This window comes from Elephantulus edwardii, unplaced genomic scaffold (assembly GCF_000299155.1).
Source record: "Elephantulus edwardii isolate Elephantulus edwardi_28Jun2011 unplaced genomic scaffold, EleEdw1.0 scaffold00341, whole genome shotgun sequence".
NCBI lineage: Eukaryota > Metazoa > Chordata > Mammalia > Macroscelidea > Macroscelididae > Elephantulus > Elephantulus edwardii.
Window position 1 is genome coordinate 513,591 of NW_006400091.1, and position 15,040 is coordinate 528,630.

A 15,040-nucleotide genomic window follows, 5' to 3' on the forward strand; every position below is an offset into this window, starting at 1 on the left:
ATGATTATGCAAAGGCATAACAATTTATAGCTAACATTGAGAGCAATGAGAATCCTAGAACACTTAATTGTGTTCATGCCAAAAAGCATTGTCCAAACAGAAAAAGGGAACACTGAATGGTTTAAAATCAGGAAAGGTGCTCTTCATGTTTATGTCTTTTCTCCATGGTGTCTTAGTGGTAGTAGTTGCACTGGCAACCTAAAGACTCATAGTTCCAATCTACCACCTTCTCCAAGGGAGACAAATGGACAGTCTTCTCCCATGCAGTTTACTGCCTCTGAAAACCCACTGGAGGTTCAGCTATGGGTTGGTTTTGACTCAACAATTTTTTTAATAATTTTTTTAATTTGAATTGTGATTTTAACAAAAGTTTACAGAAAAGTTAGATCTTCATTCATTCATTGTTGCACATCCCCCCGCCAAGTTCTCTCTTATATTTTCAAATCTTCATGTGCTGTTGCATGATTTTCTCCTTCCCCTCCCCTTCCCTCAGTTCCCTTTGCAGTATTCTTATTCTGGACCGTTATCTTACATAATACACCTAACCATATATTCCTTCATCTGTTCCAATACAGTGTTCATTATCCACTTTTTTCATGTTCTCCTCCCAAGCCTTCATGTCAGTCCTCAACATTGACATTTAATCTCCCTGCTGAGTAAATAATTCAAGAAGCTATAGTCTTTGATCATCTGGAGCAAGCTCCTGAATTCCTCCTTGCATTCAGGAAGCAGGATTGTGTCGTCTGCATAACCCTGTTAGGTGTTCATGCATCTTTCTCCAATCCTTTTTGGTACAGTGATTGTATATTCTCTCCAGCTTCTTTTGCTGCTTCCTGGGTCATTTAAGATTTTGCCCATTGTATTGTAACTCAAAGCTTGAAATATTTTCCCCCCAGTTCTTAAAGCTTGAGAAGTGCCAAACAAATTCTTCCCTTTTTTATTTTCTGGCTCTAAATTTTGCTCACTCTATTATAATACTTTTCATTGTCTTCTCAAGTTTCCCATTCATCTCTCTTATTTCTGCTTCTCTCTGTTCTGTCTTTTTTATACTTTAGTGTAATTTTCAGTCTATTCTGACATGCATTTTTATTTTTTCTATCTCCTCTGCCTATGTAATGACCTTTTGGCTTTTTCATGGATGATATTCTTGATGTAATCCCACAGCTCACCTGGCCTTCAATAATTAAAGGTAAGTGCCTCACAAATCTTGAAATTATTTTTAAATTCACGTGAAATAATCTCAAGATCCGATATTTGGCTCTTACGGTCTTCTTTCCCCCTACTTTTGTATTCCAGTATTCAGTTATTATTTATTAATCTTTGTTTCATTTTTTTATCAATTTCAGACAGCAAAAGTTGGTAGAAATTCTCATTTTCCTCCTTTGGCTTTAATGACGTTGAGTATATTTGAAAAATAGTCATATTATCAGGTCTTCCTTATTTGCATATGTATATTAGCCTATAACTGTTAGCTTTGTACTTCCGGTTAGATCTTGAGCTATTCTTTTTAACAATCACGGCCTTACCTTTCCTGTTCAATTTGTCATCTATCATAGTAAATCATATGATTGTCTGATTCAAAACTGACCAAGTCCATTTCAGATCTATTGCCTAGGATATCAATCTTTACGTGTGGGTTTTTTTTTTTTTAAGTCCAAATTATTCTAGAATCATACTTTGTTGTTGTTAGGTGCCAACTCTGTTCTATCTGTGCCATCCTCACATTTCCTGACACACAAGAGCCCATTGTGGCAGTCACCATGTCAGTCCACCTCCACCCTTCCCAGCATCATGTCCTTCTCCAAGGAATAGCCCCACCTAGCAACATGCCTACAGAATATGAAGGAAAGCCTCATCATTCTTGCATCCAAAGAACAATCTGGCTGCACACTCTCCAAGATATACATGTTTGTTCTCGTTGGCCATCCATGGGGGACAGGAGAGTGATACTTTTCATTTTCCAGATATTAATGGGGGTTGCCACTGTGTCACCTCACTTTGAAGCATGATGTAATAGTATATGAAAGTCCTTCCATTGACATATCTTCCTTCATCCTCTTTGACCTCACCTGATGGACTACACAGGAACCAGCTTGACTCTTTCAAAAGAATCATTTGAGAAGCTCAGTATCAGCAGTAAAGACTAGGCAAAGTACTGATTGTGGAACATAGCATCAGTTACTCATGTGCAAGTTCAAATTGAAGTTGAATAAAATTAAAACAAGTTCACAAGAACCAAAATATGACATTGTGTCTATCCCATATGAATTTAAAGACCATCTCAAAAATAGGTTTGAATTGAAAAACAAGGAACTCATGCAATATTATTCAAAATGGGTGACCCTGGAGGACATTATGCTGAGTGAGGTATCTCAGTCACAAAGGGACAAATGCTATATGGTGCCACTGTTGTATAATGAGGCTGGCATGGGGGTGGGGGTAAGACTGAGAAAAGCTGGATGAAATATATTTACAGCATTGAAGTCTATCGGGGAGAGAATAAAAGTATTTTAGGGCATTATTTTTATCGTAGGAGTACGCAATGAGGGTTGCAGAGCGGATTATATTTGGGGGTAGGGGGTGGGGTTTGGGGAGGTGCAGGGGGATTGTGTACCAATGAGGGAGTTTTGCTTTTGAAGGAGAGGAGCAAACGAGGCGGGGGTTGTCTGGGGAGAAGGGTGCAACAATGAATGAATGGAATTCCAAAATCTCTCTAGATGTTCATTGAAATGAAAAATAAACTAAATTTTAAAAAATAGGTTTGAGACATGGAATACTAATGATCAAAGAAAGACTAAATGGGCTGTGGAATAACATCAGGACATCATACATGAAGAGTAAAAAAGATCTTTACAAAGACAAGAACAAAAACACCAAAATGAATGTCAGAATAGACTAAAATTTTCAGTACAGTGTTGAGAAGCCAAAACAAAGGAAAATGCTGAAATAAGAAACAGCTGGATTCCAAAGAGCAACTCAAGAAAACAAAGTATTGGGCAAAGAGCTTGAGTCAGAAAATAAAGAGAAGAAATTGTTTGGCATTTCTCAAGCTGAACTGAAAAAATTTTTCCATTTTAATACTGGATGATTCTTTGGGCAAAATCTTGAATGATACAGGAAGCAGCAAAAGGAGATGGAAGGAATACAGAGTCGCTGTACCAAAAAAATTGGTCTACATGGAAATATTGCAGGAAATAAAATATGACCAATAAACAAATGATAGCTCTGGTTGCCTAGTGGCAAGAAGCTGTGCTGCCACCCCAGACGCAAACAGTTTGAGGCCACAAGCTGCTCCGCAGGAGAAGGATAAGCAGTCTCTTCCTGTACAATTAACTGCCTCTGGAAATTTGCCAGAGGGCCAACTATGGATCAGTTCCAACTCTATGGTAAATAACAACAAAAATCAATAATAATGAAAATTCAAGTTGCACTGAAAACCAATAAAAAAGAAGTCCCCAGGAATTAATGGGATACCAATTGATATCTTTATATCTTTCAACAAACAGTTGCAGCCTTAGATGAGCTCACTAGGCTTTACCAAGAAATCTAGAAGATAGTCAACTGGAAGAGATCTATATTCCCATTAAAAAAAAAAAAAAGATCCAACAATGGAGAAATTATCAATTTAACTTATACCTCATGCAAGTAAAATCTTGATTTTTTTTTTTTAATGGCTAGAAGACTTATCAACTGAGAACTGCCAGAAATTCAAAGCTGAGTTTAGAAGAGGCCTTGGTACCAGGGATGATATTGTTCATGTCAGATGGTTCCTGGCGGGAAGCAGAGAATATCAGAAGGATGTCTATATGGTTTATTGACTATGCAAAGACATTTGTCTGTGTCAATCACAACAATGTATGGCTAACATTGAGAAGAATGGAAATCCCAGAACACTTAATTGTACTCATGCAAAACCCCTATGAAGACCAAGAATCTATTATACAAATAGAGTGAGGGAAGTCTGTGTGGTTTAAAATCAAGAAAGGTGTGCATCAGGGCTGCACCACCTTCTCCGTACCTATTAAATTTGTATGCTGAACAAATCATTTGAGAAGTTGAACTTTATGAAGGTGAAATGTAGCATCAGGCTTGAAGGAAGACTTAACAACTTGCATTATGCAGATGACAAAACCTCACTCACTGAAAGTGAACAGAACTTGAAATGCTTGCTTCATAAGAACAAAGACTGCAGCCTTCAATATGAATTAACATCTCAACATCAAGAAAACAAATCACCATGCAGCCAATAGGCAACATTATCATAGATGGAGAAAGGCTTCAAATTGTCAACAGTTTGATCTTGGATCTGAAATCAACACCTTGTTCCCGGCAGTCAAGAAATCAAAGAATGTATCACACAGGGAAATTTGCTGTTAAGAACTTTTCCAAAGTGCTAAAGAGCAAGGACATCTGTTTCAAGACTAAGGTGCATCTAATTTAATCTATGGTCTTCTCAGTTGCTTGCTATGCATCTGAAAGTTAGGTAAGGGTTGCAGAAGAGGAATAGATGCCTTAATGTTGTAATTTTTCAGACGAGTACTGAATACCCCATGAAGTGATGAAAGAAAAATACATCTTCAAGAATGTGCAACCAAGGTACTTATTAGAGGCAAGAGTGGTAGAAACTTCGTCTCATGTTTTGGACTAGTCGTTGGGAGGGGCCGATCCTTGGGAAAAAAATACCATACTTGGAAAGGTGGAGGGTAGGTGAAGAAGAGGAACGCCTTCAACAAGATAGAATTGACAGTGACTTTAACAATGCACTCAAGTCTAGCAGAAATAAAATAGCACAGGACAGGAAAGGGTTTCTCTCTGCTGTCATTAGAGTCACTATGGGTCATAGTTGACAACACCTAACAACTTCATTAAGGTAGACTCTACTTTGAAGAGACAGCTCACCACCAGTTGTATTTTGAGTGCCTGCCAACTTGGTTTAAATCAGACAGATTCCCACCACTACTTACAGAGGTTTTGACATTGGCGTAAAAAAAAAATAAGGCACTAGAAATTGATGAGATGCCAAATGACATGATTCAACAAAAGCATCTGTGGACATGCTCACTGGTTTGTGTCAAGAAATTAGGAAGACTGCTACTCGGCCAAGTGACTGAATATTTTTTATATGTTCCCATTGCAAGGAAAGTAATCCAATAAAATTTCTACATTATCCAACAGCATCATTACTATCATATGCAAGCAAAATCTTGCTGAAGATTATTTTTTAAAAAAAAATGCCTGGAATAGTACACCAACAGAGAACTGCCAGAAACTCAAGATGGCTTCAGAAGAAGCTATAGAAGGAGGGATGTCATTGCTGATGTCAGATCTTGACTGAGAGCAGAGAACACCAGAAATGTGTTTTCTTCTGTATTATTAACCAGGCAAAATAATTTGTGTAGATCATAACAAATTATGGCTAACACTGAAGAAAATGAGAATCTCAGAAGGCTATATTGTGCTCATATGAAAACTATACCTAGATCAAGAAGCTGTTGTCTAAACAGAACAAGGAAACACTAGGTTTTAAAGTCAAGAAAGGTGAGTCCTTTGGTTATAAGAATAATTACATCCTTTCTCCATAACTATTTGTATGCTGAACAAATCATTGAAGCTGGATTACATTAAGAGGACTGTGGCATCAGAATTGGAGGAAGACCCATCAACAACCTGTGTTGTGCAGATGACACACCGTGCTTACTGAAAGTGAAGAGGACTTGAAACACTGCAAGAGATTTAAAAAAAAAAAAAAAACAGCCTTCAAGATAGATTCCATCTCAACATCAAGAATACAGAATTCCTTACCACTGGACCAATAAGCAACATTGTAACAGAGGGAGAAAAGATGGAAGTTGTTTACTACCTCATCTTGCTTGAATCCACAATTAAGACCTATAATAGCAGTAGTCACGAAATCAATGGACATGTTGCATTGGGAAACTCTGCTGTCAAGGATCTTTCCAAAGTATTCCAAAGAGCAAGAGATACACTTAAAGACCAAAGTGTGATCCAAGCCATGATACTTCCAGTTACTTACTACACATGTAAAAGATGAACAATGACTAAGGATGACAAAAGAAAAGTTGGTGTCATTTAGTTGTGTTATTGGAGAACAATACTGAGTATCTTATGGACTGTCAAGAACAAACAAGTCTGTCTGGGAAAAAGTTCATCCAGAGTATTCCTTAAAGACAGGGGTAGTGAAACTTAGTCTCACATACTTTGGGCATGTTATCAGAAAGGGGTTTAGAGCATAAGAGAAGGAAAGGAAGACCTCCAACATTATGAATTGATGCAGTGGCTGTAACAATGGGCTCAAGCATATCAGAGATAATGAGGATGGTGCAGGATAGGGCAAGAGTCAGATCTGTTCACATGTTTGCACATGAGTCCTTGTTGACTTGTCACATCATGATAGATGGAGAAAAGATTGAAGTTGTTAAGCAATATCAGCTTGCTTAGATCCACAATTAACACTTCTGGTGGCACCAGGGGACAGGAAATCTAAAGGTGAGTTGTTTCAGGAAAGTCTGCTATCAAGAACTTCTCCGGAATGTTAAGGAACAATGATATATGTCTAGAAAATGATATGTGCCTGATCCCTGCCATGATCTTCTCAATTGCTTGCAATGCATCTGAGAGCTGGACAATGACTAAGAATGATAGAAGAAGCAATGCTTTTGAGTTGTGATGCTGGAGAAAAGTATTGAACATGGACTACCAAGAGAACAAATAAGTCTGTCCTAGAGATGGTGAAACCAGATTGCTCCTTGGAGGCAAAGATTTTGAAATTTCAACTCACATACTTTGGGCCTGTTGCCAACAGAGACCAGTCCTGGAAGAAGGGCACAATGCTTGGAAGGGTTGGTGCAGGAGAGCAAGACCCTAAATGAGATGATTGACAAAGTGACTGAGGCAATGGGGTCAGGTTGGCTTGAAAGAGGAAAGGGTTCAAAGCCATTGTTCATAGGATTGATATGAATTGTAGGCTACTCAATGACACATAACAACAGTGTGTTTTAGTCTAGGAGCTCTATTGGGATTTTACTAGCATAGCTTCCAGGATCATAGCAACATGCAAGCCACCATATTATAGCTAACTATGGAATTAACAGTGGAAATGCATAGCCTGGACACTAGATACATGACATTAACAATACTAACTCACATATACACACCTATTATCAGTAGAAACAAAGTGCCCATCAGTAAGCAAAAGAACAAAAAAAAAAGTATAAATGCACACAACAGAATACTACACAACTATAAAGTAGACAATCTATGAGACATTACATGGATGGACTAGGAAGGCATAATTGAAACAAATGTAAGAACAATTGTATGACCCTGTTTTATAATAAGGTAGCTTGGTAAAAACCCCATTGACTCACTGCTGTCTAGTTGAAGGTAACTCATACCCTTCACTGGGTTTCTGAGGCTGTAGATTGAAAGGGAGGAGCTTGCCTGTCTTTCTCCAGAGGAGCAGCTGGTGGGTTCCAACCAACAGTAAAGTGTGGCTTTTGGGTTAGCAGTGAAGCTTCCTATAAATTAGGTCACCAGAGCTCCTAATAAAAAGACAAGACATATGTTGTTAACTATGTCTCATGATGACCATCTGAAGCTTGCCTTATCCTGCACCATCCTCATCATCTCTGATAGGCCCAAATCACTGTAAATCCATCTTTTGGATTTTGGAGACTCTTCCTCTTTTACTCTGACCTTCTACTTTCCCCAGCATAATGTCTTTTTTTTCCAAACACTAGTTCCTCCTGACAACTTACCCAAAGAATGTGAGGCAAAATTTGACCATCTTTGCCCTTCATGAGCACCCTTGTTGCCCTTCCTCCAAGGCAGACATCACTGCTTCTTCTGGCATGCTTACCCAAATGTACATGAAACAATTGAAAAAAAACCCATGGCTTCAGTCATGCACATTTTTGTCTTTAAATTCACCTCCTTGCCTCTTAGCACTTTGGAAAAGTCTTTGACCATTTGATGGTCACCTTACCAGAGAAGTGAGATGAAAGTAAGTTTTATACTGTAAACTAGTTCTTTGGGGTTAAAATGATACCAAATATGAAAGTAGTGAGCATGTATGGGTGAATAATGGAAAATTGGTATACAGATAGACACAGATGTGTGTGTATAGGTAAGAACAGAATTGTCTACAGCTATGTGTAAATTTTCCAACACTGATGTGAAAAGAGTGCATCTGGCATGGAATGTGGCTACATCTCACCTCCACTAACTCTACAAGGGGCAGCAGTCCTCTTCAACAATATTCACAGCACAAAACGGATTCCCATGAGGTCAGATGTATTTCCATGATCCCCACACCTACTTCAACACTGATCTTCCCAGAGCTCTCAACTGCTCCATTAGTGTGTCCAGTAGTCCATTGCAGTGGCCACACATAACTCACAGGTAATGCTCATGATTGTGGATTATATTCTATTTACATGTTCCTATTCAATAGGTGCTATTTGCCTCATTTGGGTCTTTGGCATAATTCTACACTGTCGTGTGCTAAAAAAGTGATAGCTAATAAAGTCATTTTGAAAAAAATAAACCTGCCTCAATAATCACACTGAATGTAAATGGTTTAAATGCACCACTGAAGAGAAAAAGAGTAGCAGATTGGATAAAAAAATCCATCAATGTGCTGTCTACAAGAGACACAACCTAGACAATGAAGATACAGAAAGACTAAAAGGCTGGGGGAAAATATAGTAAGAAATGGCAACCAGAAAAAACAAAAACAAAAAAAACCCAGGTAGTAATATTAATCTCTGATAAAATAAATTTCAATGCAAAATCCATCACAAAGGACAAGAGGTCACTACATAATGCTTAAAGGGTCAATAAAACAAGAGGACATAACAATAATACCTGTGCACCAAATTAAAGACTTGTAAAATATATAAAACCAACATTTACAAAACTGAAACAGGAAATAGACAACCCTGCTATAGTAGTTGGAGACTTCAATACACCACTCTTAAGACAGAACTTCCAGAAAGAAACTCAGAAAAGACGCTGAAGAATTAAGCCACACAATAAAGCAACTCTATCTCATAGATATTTATAGACTAATGCACACAATAAAACAAACAAAAACACAAAAAAACCAAACCCACAGTATTCCTTCTTCTCCAATGTGCATAGAACATTCTCCAAATAGATCATATTAAAGGTCACACGGCAAGCATCAATAAATTTAAAAACATAGAAATAATACAAAGCATATTCTCAGACCACAATACTACAAAGTCAGAAGTTCATAACAAGAGAATAAAGGATAAAAACGCATATATTTGGAAGCTGAACGACACCCTGCTTGAACATGAGTGGATACTAGATGAAATAAAAAAGTTTCTTGAAATAAATTACAATGAAAACACCACTTGACCAAAACCTCTGGGAAACATCCAAAGTAGTAATCAAAGGTCAATTTACAGGAATAAGCAAACACATCAAAAGGCAGGGGAAAAGGACCATTGACTCTCTAACCAAACATCAACAAACTGAAAAAGAAAAGCAAGAAAACCCAACACCCTCTAAAAAAACTGAAATAACAAAAATTTGAGCAGAATTAAATGAAATAGAAAAACAATTGAAACTATCAACAAAATTAGGAGTTGGTTCTTTGAAAATGTGAATAAAATCAACAAACCACTAGCAAAACTAACAAAAGAAAAGAAGGAAAATACACAAATAATCTGAAGTAAAGATGAAATGGGCAACATCACAACAGAGCCAACTAAAATAAAAAGGTTAACAATGGAATATTCTGAAAAACTTTACTCAAACAAAAATGAAAATCTGGAGGAAATGGACAAATAGTTAGAAACTCACAACCTACCTAAACTGATGCAAATGGAAATTGAACACTTGAACAGATCCATTACAAAAGAAGAAATTGAAAAGATAATAAAAGAACTTCCAGTCAAAAAAAGCCCTGGAACAGATGGTTTTACAAGTGAATTTTATCAAACATTCAGAGAAGAACTGCCACCAATTCTACATAAACTATTTCAGAAAATAGAAAAAGATGGACTTATCCCAGACTCATTCTATGAAGTAAACATATCCTTGATACCAAAGCCAGTTAAAAGACATCACCAAAATAAAAAAAAATTAAAAAAAAAAAACTATAGGCCAGTATCTCTCATGAGCATAGATACAAAAAATCTTGAATAAAATCCTGGCCAATAGAATCCAACAATACATAAAAAAAAAAATAATTCACCATGATCAAGTGGGATTCATAACAGGTATGCAAGGATGGTTCAACCTAAGAAAAACAGTCAGTGTAATTCATCACATTAACATAGCAAAGGACAAAAACCACATGATCCCATCAATCGATGCAGAAAAGGTCTTTGACAAAATCCAACACACTTTTCTGATTAAAACACTCAACAAAAGAGGATTTAGAGGGTAATTTCTTCAACATAGTAAAAAAGTATATATGCAAACCCAAGAGCCATCATTGTTCTCAATGGAGAGAAATTAAAAGTGTTCCCTTTAGAATAAGAACTAGGCAAGGATGCCCCCTATCACCTCTCTTATTCAATGTTGTATTGGAAGTCTTAGTGATAGCAATAAGGCAAGAGAAGAAAATAAGAGGTATCCAAATTGGCAAAGAGGAGATAAAATTATCTCTATATACAGATGATAAGATGGTATAAGAAAACCGTAAAGACTCAGCAAGAAAATTAATGGACATAGTTAACCAATTCAGCAAATTGGCAGGATACAAGATCAACATACAAAAATCAGTTGGATTTCTCTACAGTGACAAAGAGAATGCAGAATTAGAGCTAAGAAAAACAATACCCTTCACAATAGCTAATCACAAGATTAAATAGTTGGGAGTAAACCTAAACAGAAGCACAAAGGATCTATTAAAAAAATTACAAAACATTACTACAAGAAACAAGAGACCTAGAGAAATAGAAAAATATACCTTGCTCATGGATAGGAAAACTCAATATTGTGAAAATGACAGTACTACTGAAAGCAATTTACACGTTCAATACAATCCCAATACAAATACCAATCCCATTCTTCAACGAGATGGAAAAGGTGATCTATAATTTTATTTGGAATGAAAAGGGGCCCCAAATAAGTAAAGCACCAAGATAGGAGGCAACTCACTCCCTGATTTCAAATCCTACTACACTGCCATGGTGATCAAGACAGTATGCTACTGGTACAATGACAGACACATAGATTAATGGAATAGAATTGAGAATTTAGAAAACATCCCGTCAACATATGGTCAACTGATTTTTTACAAGGAGATTAGATCAGTTAAGTGGAGAAACAACAGCCTTTTTAACAAATGTTGCTGGCAAAATTGGAAAACCATCTGCAGAACACTAAAGCAGGATCCACATTTCACTCCATACACACACACACACAAAAAAAACAATTCAAAGTGGATCAAGTACCTAAGACTAAAACCAAGAACTATAAACTTTATTAGCGAAAAGCCTGGAGGAACTTTAGAAGCCCTAATCCACAACATAAACTGTCTTCCAAGCATTCTGGGAAATGTACAACCAGGAGAGGATAAAATAAATAAATGAATGGGATCTTCTAAAAATCAAATCCCAATGTACATCCAAAACCTTCTCCAAAAGGGTAAAAAGGGAAGCCACAGATTGGGAAAAAATATTTGGTAATGACATGTCAGATAAGGGATTTATATGTAGAATTTATAAAATACTCAACCACCACAACAGGATAAAGGTAACCCAAATGAAAAATGGGCACAGGATATGAACAGACACTTCACCAAAGAAGACATTCAGATGACTAACAAGCAAATGAAGAAATGTTCAAAATCCCTAGCTCTAAGAGAGACGAAAATTAAAACAACTATGAGATATCATCTCACCCCAGTAAGAATAGCAAAATTTAGCAGAACAGCAAACATCAAATACTGGCAAGGTTGCAGAGAAATTGAAACTCCCACTGTTGGTGGGAGTGTAAAATGGTGCAACCACTATGGAAGGCTGTATGGTGCTTTGTTAAAAAGTTGCAAATAGAAATACCATTTGACCCAGCACTTTCATTACTGGGAATATACTCAAAAGAAACCATTACTGCCACCCAAGCAGTTATATGCACACCCATGTTTATTGTGACTTTGTTCACAGTAGCAAAGAGTTGGAAACAAGTGCCCATTCACAAATGAGTGGATGGAGAAGCTCTGGTATATTCACACAACGGAATACTATACTGCATTGAAAAACAAGGAATTCATGAAGTATTATACAAAATGGGTGACCCTGGAGGACATTATGCTGAGTTAAATATCTCAGTCACAAAAATAGTGCCACTGTTGTAAAACGGGACTGACATAGGTATTGGGGGGAACCTAAGAAAAGAGGGGATAAATAATGTATACTGTATTGAAACAGATGAGGGAGAGAACTGTTTAAATGGAATATGTTGTTGTTGTTGTTGTTGTTAAGTGCCTTTGAGTCAAAGATGACGCATAGTGACCCTATGAATGAAAGACCTGAACACTTGTATAACTTTCATCGTTTCTCCAAGTTCATATACTTTCCGAAGGAAAGAGTCCAGAATAAGAGCTTCAATCCATACTGAAGACTACAGTCCTTGACCTCCTGCAGGAAGCGCTTCGGGTCTTCTTAAGTTTCAGCAAGTAAGAAGGTTGTTTCATCTGCATAACGTAGGTTGTTGATGGATCTTCCTCCAATCCTGATGCCACATTCCTCCTCATAAAGCCCTGCTTCCAAAATGATCCGTTCCGCATATAGATTAAAAACGTATAGACATGGGATGCATCCCCGATGCACTCTTTTATAGAACAGAAAAAATAGAGAGCAGAACTTGGACTTTAAAAAAAAAAAGAGTCAGTTTGCAACAGGGAAGCATAGGTGATTCCTTGAATTGGTCACTATGAGACTCTTGTTAAACCTGAATTGCTTTTTTCCACCAAGATCAACTGTTAGGAATATAGCAGTGTAGTGCTGAAATATATTTCCTGAAAGATCAGTGTCCTATTTAAAAGCCATCAGTATGAGATGAAATGATGCTGGAAAAAGCACATCAACAGAGAACTACCAGATAATGCAGGCTGGGCTTAAAAGAGGCCATGGCATTAGGGTTATTATAGCCAATGTTAAATGGATCTTGGCTGAAAACAGAGAGTACCAGAGGAATGTCTATCTGTGTTTCTTTGACTATGCAAAAGCATTTGACTGTGTGGATCACAACAAACTGTCGTTTACTCTGAGAAGAATGGGAATCTCAGAACACTTGATTGTGCTTATATGAAACTTATACTTGCACAAGGAGGCAGTCATTAGAACAGAGCAATGAAATACTACATGGTTCAAATCAAGAAAGATGCATACCTATCTCCATATGCTTTCTTTTTTTTTTTTAGACTCAAAATACAAATTTTTTTACACACATGACAAGTATAGGGATATTGACTGACGACCTCAATGATGATGACCCACCCCTTTAAAAAGATCGCAGCAAAGGTTTCAAATGTCTAAAATACTTCGAAGGACAGTAATCGAATGCTTTAGCCCATGAACATAACCCTCATCTTTTGTGTTGCTAGGAAACACATGAGCAAAATCTATCATTCGAACTTCTACTTCTGCAACCTCTTGGCAACCGGCGGGAAGGTGGTAAAAAACCTTTTCCAGTTTGGAAAGCACATTTCCATTTAAATGTTCCTGTGACATGCTTTTCCACCCATTGTCTTGCTCCATATTTTCAACTTTCTTTTTTTTTTTTTCAACTTTCAATGAAGTCTGACTATGATGCTTTTTTGAATACATTTTTCTGTGACGAGCATACATCTTAGACAAGCTTTTGCCCACTGAAGCCTCTATTTTTCCATTCATTGTAGAACTTAGTAAGTGGAAGTTATTGTTATACTCCAGTACTTCTGTATCTGATAGTTGGCCTTTGGACAAAATCTTTTCTGTCAAAGTTCTTTCATTTGATTTTGTAGTGGATTGCTGAGATGAACCTTCATAAACAAATAGTAATGAACTTGCATAAAAGTTAAGCTGCTTCTGGTTTTCAAACCACTGCAGAATTTTCTCAATCTTCTGAATACTTGCAGCAATAGCATCTTTTCTCAAGCAAAATCCATTGTGAAAAAATTTAGAAACTCCATCTTTTATAGTTTCTTTTAAGCTTCTTCCATAAAGCTGGTTTTGTGTCTCATAGCTATCAGAATGCACATGATAAACCCTTATGCCGAGCACCAAGAACCCAATCTCTTCCATCAGTGGATACTTGCTGATCTGTTGTTTAATCTTCTCTGACGAAGCAAAAGGATCATAGCTTTTTCGCCCTATTTTCACATCCATTATACAGGGTTTATTAAATTTATGGGTCACATCTTCCAGTTTTAGGTATAAATCATTTGGTGCAGTGGGTGGTGACCAGACGCCGTAATATCTTGGCAAATATTTTTGTAGCTCTAAAAGAACACTGTCACTACAATCAGCAGCATAAACCATATTATAGAATTCAGCTCTCTTGGACCCCTTGGAGGTGGCTGTAGCTGTTTCAAAACTGTGCCATCTGGATGTTGCAATATACCCACTTTGTCCTTCCCGTACATGTGCCCGGCCACCTGATGCGACAGGGGCACGCGCTACCGCCCGCCGGCTGCAGGGTGCCCTCGGGGTGGCCTCGCTCGCCGGCGGGGTCCGCATCTCGGGGGGACAGGGCGCCGCGAGTCGGAGAGGGGAGGGTGGCTCTGTTGCCATAACGGAGAGCAGATGCGGTGGCGGCGGCGAAAGCAGGAGAAAAGAGGAGGAGGAAGGGTGCGCCGGGGAGCCCGGGGGTCGCTCGCTCAGGCTCGGCCGCGCGGAGGCCTGGGGGTTCCCGCCGCTGGTGTCCGCTGAGGCCCGGGGAAGCGGCCCATGACGCCGCCGAGGCCCGGGCGATCCCCTGCCCAACTCTCGGTGGAGGGTAGCTCCCGGTTCCCGCCTCTCTGCTGCTGTGGCCGCCGGCCCCGGCGCTGTCCTGGAGA

General features: G+C 38.1%; 1 pseudogene; it reads right to left on the reverse strand.

Moving 5' to 3' along the window:
- Positions 1 to 13,526: 13,526 nt before the first annotated feature.
- Positions 13,527 to 14,774, reverse strand: LOC102843250 (annotated as a pseudogene).
- Between the last annotated feature and the right edge of the window lie 266 nt (positions 14,775 to 15,040).